This window comes from Vigna unguiculata, chromosome 1, assembly GCF_037176805.1.
Source record: "Vigna unguiculata cultivar grain cowpea cultivar isolate G323 ecotype 2 chromosome 1, ASM3717680v1, whole genome shotgun sequence".
In the NCBI taxonomy this organism is placed as follows: Eukaryota; Viridiplantae; Streptophyta; class Magnoliopsida; order Fabales; family Fabaceae; genus Vigna; species Vigna unguiculata.
The window spans coordinates 31059588-31067915 of NC_140792.1; the positions used below are offsets into that span (position 1 = coordinate 31059588).

The 8328-nt window shown below is 37.3% G+C and overlaps 1 pseudogene; it reads right to left on the reverse strand.

Moving 5' to 3' along the window:
- Nucleotides 1-543: 543 nt before the first annotated feature.
- On the reverse strand, nt 544-6785 carry LOC146888863 (putative protein S-acyltransferase 4; annotated as a pseudogene).
- Between the last annotated feature and the right edge of the window lie 1543 nt (nt 6786-8328).

An 8328-nucleotide genomic window follows, 5' to 3' on the forward strand; every position in this document is an offset into this window, starting at 1 on the left:
AAATGCTTTAGTTCCTAAGAATGCTTATCAAGCTTTTAACATTAAAGATATATGCTCTCTTGTGAACAATTTTTATCCTTTAGATTTTAGTGAGCGACACAAGATTATTGTTGATACTCCTAACCATCCATATTTGACCAATTTATCAACCATGCTTGAATTATGTCAATCTTTGACAAAAACAACAAGCCGAGGGCAATTTACTTGAATGATGGTCTAATTTGTTCTATTTTAACTCTTCATGTTTCTATAATTACAACAGAAAGACCATTGTCTGCGATGAAGATGATCAAAACTAGATTTTGAAATAAAATGAAAGATGAATTTCTTGTTAGACAATATGATTATTTACATTAAGAAAGAAATAGCAAAATTTTTTAGTTTTGATTAAATTATTGATGAGTTCAAGAATATATAAAAAAAAAAACAATTATTTAGATATGTGTGATTTCTTTTTGTAGTTACAATTATACTAAATTATATATTAATTTTTACTATATTATTGATAATAATAAAATATATAAATTTTGAATGTACCTAAAATTATAGGCCAAGATCATCCCTTGTCTGGTTTATACAAATGAGATAGAAATGGAAAGTTGTGAGCATACCAACAACCAGACAACTTATAAAGCAGTATATCATAAGAAAATCCGCTAAATAATCATGTGATATATTGTCCTCCAAACATTTTGCCGGGAAATACTGATACAAGTGAACACGAAGACGTATAGGCACAAAAGGGTTACTTTGCAATTATGCCAGAGAACTGTTAGTTCAAGAACTGAAATGAAGAAAGCATTTGGGAATAAATATAAATTAAACTATCTCCCACTGGACATCTCAGTAATGTGTCAAATAATCAAGATAATATTGCAAAACTAGTTTTCAACTTTATATGAACTGATATTTGAGTAATAAGTCACTTAATTTAAGGTGATCATCACTCTAATCGGACAAACTTTCAAAAAGGAATAGCACACAAACTAACATCACTCACTTGTGTTGTAGTCATCAAATAGATCAGAAGATCAGTATTGCCTACATTCAAGTTTATTCAATAATTCTTCTGAACTGATATACCAGTTGCATAAAAGAAATTTGGATAAAAATATGTTACAATATCTCATTGAAAGTTTGAAACTTCACTTGTTACAGTATAGTGGACTTATTGTTCCAATGCACCGACCAACCCACTCACAGTGATGATCATATCCCTCGATACAATTGTTGCATAAAGAACAATGACAAGTACTAGGAGGCCTATAAAGCAAGCACTTATCACAGAACCCTACTTTCTCTATGTTATCATTAACAACAACATCTTCAGTTGGAGGTAGCTATATCAAATGTATCGTCAAATTCAGCAGGTTTTGAATTTCTAGGGACAATTCCAGGATCTATCACAGAAGTCATGAGGAAGAAAATTAAATCCTGCATCAGTTGTTGGACATATTATCTTTTATATTCAAAATAACAAAGGAATGCTGATCATATAAACTATGACGAAACGATAAAATGAGAAGGGGAACAAGGATAAACCAATCATGAGTAAGAAAATGAAGTGGTACCATTATAACACAAACTACTTACATGACATTAAAGTTCAGAAAATAAGTGGATCCTTAAATATCATGTCTTGCTTACGTATCAGATAATCCATGTGTATAAACTATGCATATTAAAAAATTGGATTACCATTCTGTAGCTGAAAAAAGACAATACACAAGAGAAAATGGTAGAAAGATACATAAGATCACAACTAGTTTATGTAAAATATCCAGGAATTAAATTCCAATGGTATTTACCAAAATAGTGAAAATTGTCCCCATTATCTCTAATATTCTGTCACGATATTACGGATTTTAAATAAAAAGTAAAGAAATATTACGTCAGCTTCATTTATTAAAGCATCATTTTCCAAAAACGCGGGAATTTAAAACTTTATTAAATAACTAAAGTATTCTAAAATCCCAAAATAAAATAATGAAGTTTTATCAAACAGGCCGCAAGCCTTTACAAATTATTTTTCCAAACATAAAATAATACAAAGATAAAACTCCTGAGTTATCCCCTCTCCGTCGCTAAGCTCCACCAGAACCACCTGCATCAACATCATCTGTTCATGTGTACCGCGTACATGATCATCGCCAATCACAAGCAGATAGGGTGAGCTTAACAGATAAATCATATAAAATGGCATACACATATATAACATTTATATATAGGCAACACATCCATCCCAAATGAATTCCATCCGTTTTAATTCATACCGCCTAGCCACAACCAGGTTATTCGTGTTCTACATCTTCTAGTGATTACTTCGAAGTGACTTGTTGCCATACCTATCAGCCACAACTAATAGAGCACGTGCGAGAAACCATGTTACGGATCATACATCGTAACGCCAGGTGGAGTTCCCAAATACGAACATAGTTTGCAACGTCCCAAGACTACCAAACTCGTTAGTCAACTACCGAGGAGGGCAATCTATCTGGACCCATCCGTACTAGCCACAACCAGCACACTCACACCGACAACACTCGCCAACCCGAGCCACAACTCAAGAGTTCCTCGTGTTCATCCGCCATCCCGAGCCATAACTCAAGAGATGTTATTCTGAGCTACAACTCAAGGAATACCACGTGCTTTAACCCCTATCCCGAGCCACAACTCAAGGGATACGTTCCGAGCCACAACTCGAGGAACATTAGCAATCCCACCTTTGAAGCCTCACCATAAGCCTTGTAGATCACGCCCACAGAATCAAGAACACCAATACTGCTACAGTAAAATTGCTTGGCAGGGGACACGTACCACCAGGTACTACGTGCTTCCAGACCGCTTGGAAGGTGTGATGGGTCGAACCTTTATTCATATTAAATATTTAAATTTTAGGAATTTAACATTATTTTCGCGCATAAGAAATTATATTAGTTGCACATATTTGTTTGGATAATCCTAAGTTAAATAACGCAACTAAAATTTGATTTAAGTTCTTAAGATTATGAATAGTGAATATTTTAAGTCATAAAATAAGTCCCAAAATAAGAATTTTGGAGAGAAATAGTTCAGGTACTAAATGCATCCCTAATTCTCATGTTTACACTCCCTTTTTCCAATTGGAATATCTATTTCTAAAAAAAATAAACATTTTTCGAGCTAACTGCACCTTCTATTTTCAAGTTTACACCCCTTTTATGTAATTTAACTTTCAATTTCTGTTATGCACCCCTCCTTTTTATTAAGTTGCACCCCTAATGTCACTTAAAATCTAGTCCACCAGATTTCGCCACATAACAATCCTTCACTTACTAAATTAACCAATGACAGTTTGCCACATCATCAATCCTCCACTAACTTAAATCACCAATCAATGTTTGCCACGTCATCATCTCCTTCCCAACACAAATCCTAACCCTAATCTCTCCTTCTCTCTCTTCCGCACCAACCCATTTCGCAACCGCCACACTCCGCAGCCGCCACCTCCGATGTCGGTCGTCACCGCCTCTCCATTGACCTGACTCCTCCGCGCGAACCACCACCTTCTCGCACAATCTCGCCTGATCGCCAACCTCCGACAGCCGCCTCCTCCACGCGAACCACCATCTTCTTGCACAATCTCGCCGGCTCGTCAACCTCCAACCACCATTGCACTCGCGTTGGCTCCGTCGCGCCACTATCTCCATTGTCTGCAACAACCCCAAACGACATTCCACTTCATCTTCTTCGTGCCTCTTTCTTCCTCCATCATCACGTTGCCGGAAAACTCCACGATTTCACCATCTTTGCACCTCGTCGAGCTCGCCGGAACGCCTCATTTACGTCACGCCATCGTCAGAAACGCAGCCCCCACTGGTGTCGTCGGAGTTCGCGCCTGTATCAACCACCACTCGAGCTCATGTCGGAATCCATGGCTGCACCCTCTTCTCGCACGAGCTGTCGGAACCTCACCCGCATTCGCAAACACGAAGGTCGTCGCACCTTCTTCTTCGCAGCAACGTTCATGGTATCACCATGCTCGAACGCAAAGTCGCCACACTCGATCCTTCAATGGCAGCACCACCGTGACCTGTCGCCACGAGCCCCTCGCGCAACCACCATTCCCGCTCGAGAATGTACACATGACGCCACTTCCCCGCGACAACCGCAGACCCAACAACACCTTCCGCGTCAACTTCGCAACCACCACAACAACCACCATAATCTCGCCTGAACCACTCACGGCAGCCAAACCCTAATGGGGAGAGAGAGACTACTCTAGCATGTGGCAGTCTCTCAATGGACCATCAAAGAGTCAACACTGGTCAACCAGTCAACTCTGGGCAAGGGCGGTCAACATTAGTCAAACATGTTATTTTTACACTATTTCTGGCAGGTGGTTCCTTTGCAGGAACCCTAAATGGCCTAGCAAGGAAAAGATAGACTGGCGGCAGTTCACCACCAACCAGACTAATTCTAGAAATTTCGCAGAACCATAAAATTTAAAATGGAATATACAATTCATACATAATCATACCATACTTAGCATGCCAATCAGACTTAAAATAATCAACACATGAAATTACCCTATTTAGCATGCCAATCACATTTAAAATAAGGTATACGTGTAACGTACTCTAATCATCATACCAATCAGAATTAAACATAAACTTAACGCGTAAAACTCCCCTAATCTGGTTTCCTTGCTTAAAACGCAAATGCTAGAGTTCCCCCTTTGATCACCAATGGTCTCCTTAGCACCACTTCAATTTAGCTCCTCTAATTCACTTACTAATCATTATTTTTTCTTAATTTAGTGCACCTTACAAAGCTCTCAAAAATCCAGCCTCCAAACCCCTCTATTCTCTCACAATTTGTCTTTTAATGGTGTCTTAATTAACAATAATGAAGGGAAAACGAAAATGACATTAAGACTGATTTTAATTGTCATTCAAAGTCACTTATGAACTGTTTTCCCAGCCTCCCTTGGCTGCTCATTCATCTAGGGTTTTCTCCACCCTTTCACCTTCATGCCAAAACTAATTTTAGCAAAAAGAAAGTTTAATATAGAATTACCAAGGTTCAAACACATGACCATGTCAATGCCAATTCAATGCACAACCATTCAACCAAATATTGTTTCATGATATTTAATATAATTCTATGATTATATTATCACTCAACATGATCAAGCATATTATTAAAAATAATAATAAATTAAATAACACACAATTGGCATACATAGGACTTAATCCCAATCCTCTCACACAATCAAAGTACTCTCAACCATTTGAGCTAATACTTTTCCACATCATATAAATGAATAATTAATGCCTTAAAGGCTCCCACTACCCGCACTTATTAATTAATTATTTATTTAATTATTTAATTTTCACGGGTCTTACATAACCACTACAGGAAACCAAAAGTCATGAGAAAGGTCATCATTCTTCTTGATTTGAAGATATAATTTTACACAAAATGAAATTGCAGGTGCAACAATTAGGAATATTGTAAGAATCAGGGAAGCTACCTCTGGACCAAATATCATCCTCACACCATAATTAACTTCTGAAAAGAGTCAAACAAAGAAGAATTAGTAAAGTATAACATGTTTGTTATTGCTGCAAGATATCCAATCACATCTACATAATATTCTATTACTTTTCAACCCAAAACATCAAGGTAAACACTTCAAAATGGTAGACATATAGAAGCTTAAAAAATCCACAGCCATGTCCAAATCATCTTTTGAAATGAAGTTTTGACCAATAGAAAAGTGTTCCCATTGAAGTGGCATAATAGCTTAAAATCATCAAAACATCATTGATTCACATTTTTCGACTAAAAAAGCAAAAAAATAAAAAGCATCATGGACTCACATTTACATAAAAATGATTACACAAGATTAATCCCCGATTGGCAAGCATTAATTTTTGTCCCTAATCTAAAGCGATCAAGCAATCATCGATACAATTGAAATTCACGATCAAAAGCAATATTCATTTGTAAGCATAAATAGAATATGATCCTAATATTGATTCTAATGATCAATCATAAGCAATATCCCATACTGATAATCATGTTGTAAATAGTAAACGGAAGCGTACCTGAATTGGCCATAACGATGATATTAGAGCACTACTGATACAATGATCTTCCTCTTGTAGAACACCTTTATTTCCCTTTGGGGATAAAGAGAAAGGAACAGGAACTTGAAGAGTACGTTATGACTCTATGTGTGCTCTCAGAAGGGGACCACGACCATTTATAAATTGAATTACTTAAGTTTTAGTATTTCTAATTTGGCCCCTCATCAAATTAGAAATTACTAAATGGTCTCTACACAATATTTATTTTCATGACATATGCCTTTAGCCAAATCTTTAATTTAGTCAAATCACTTTATTATTTGGCTTTATAAATAATGGCCCCAACACATTTAATTATGTATCATATATATGCATGACCTAAAATTACTAACATCATCATGTTGGAAGAAACATTCCACAACTAAAAGGATATTGAATCATGACCCAACAGGCAATCTATTCATTAAAAAAAAAACAAAACATAATTGAAGCATGGGCAGACAAGTTCAACAATTCAAACAAAGATTGAATTGTTACCAAACATAAATCATTCATGATCAAAATCCAGTTGTGAGACATTAAAACCAATTCAAAACAAAATTTGAGATATAATCCCACGATGCCTCCCCTCCAAACTTGACAGACCCTTTTTTGTTGCTGACCCACGTTGCTAGGAGAACCCCCGATTTCTAGATTGTTGTTTCCAGCCATGGCAAAACCACCTCGTGTCCCACCAAAATTGCACCCTAATGCCTCAATAAGACCCATAAACCCAATTCAAGTCCCGACCCAGAAACAAAAATCCTCTTAAAAATCCAAAATGTTTTGGCTTGCTTCCTATGAGCCTCCTTTTGTAGTGGAAAGGGACATTGCAGATGAAAGACAGAAAATAGAAGAGAGAAGAAGAGATAGAGAAAGAGAAAACAAAGAGATGTTTGGAATGACAGCAATTGAGAATCAAGCTATGACACCAAGTCGAAATGAGAAAAATTGTGGGCTTGAAGGGATCATTGGAAGATGACAATCTCCATAACCCTTTTCTAATCAATCCCTCGCTCTAGGGGTGATCATGGATTGGATTTTTAATGATCCAATCCACATCCATTTTGGATCCAAATAATTGGATTAGATTTTCGATCCAAATCCATTTTTTCAAAAAAAGTAGATTGAATTTTTTAAAAATCCAGATCCAAATATTTAGATCAAGTTTAAATCCGGATCTAAATATTTGGATCAAGTTCAAAATCCAAAATCCATTTTTCATTAAATAAACTTAAATTAAATTTTTTAAAACTTGTGTCCATAGGGCTGACACCATAGAATTTGGCAGATTTTTTGTCGAGGCCAACGAGACCAAATTTCAGCATGGGATGAACTTGGATGACTTTCGAACGACCAAATATTTTACCTAATACAACTTGGCCAAATATGGCCACATTTGGGCCAGGGTTTGATCAGTCAAATTTTGGTCAAGGTTGACTCCATTAAATTCGTCGGCTGAGACCGACTTGACTGAACAAGCCAATTTTCGATCACAGCCGACTAAGTTGAATATAGTCAAATTTCGTTCGGGACTTACTCGACTGAATACGGCTAAATTTGGGCTAGTGCCGACTCGACCAAATTTTGGTCATGACCAACTCTACTGAATTTGGCCAAATTTAGGTCAGGACCGACTCACCTAAATATGACCAAATGTCGGTCGCGATCGACTCTGCTGGATACGACCAAATTCAGGCCAGAACCAACTTAGTCAAATTTTGGTTGAGGCCAACACGACCATATTTTGACCGAAGCCGACTCGACTGAATTCGACCGAATTTCAATCGTGGTCGACTCTGTTGAATACGACCAAATTTCGATCGTGACCGACTCATTTAAATACGGCCAAATTTCATCCTAGGCCGTCTCAGCCGAATACGACCAAATTTTGGTCAGGGCCAACTCGGCCAAATCTTAATCGGGGCCAACTCGATTGAATTCGACCGAATTTTGACCGGAGCCAATTAGGCTAAATGCAGCCAAATTTTGGTCGCGGTTGTCTCGGCCGAATAAGGTCAAATTTTGTCTAGGTCGACTCAGCTCAATGTGGTCAAATTTGGGTCGGGGTGAACTCAATCGAATACTTCTAAATTTTGTCCAGGACCAGTTGGGCCAAATTTCGATCGTGGTCGACTTGACAGAATTTGGCCTAATTCAGCCAACTTTTGTATAGGGTCATGCCAACTCAATCAAATACGACTAAATTTGGGCT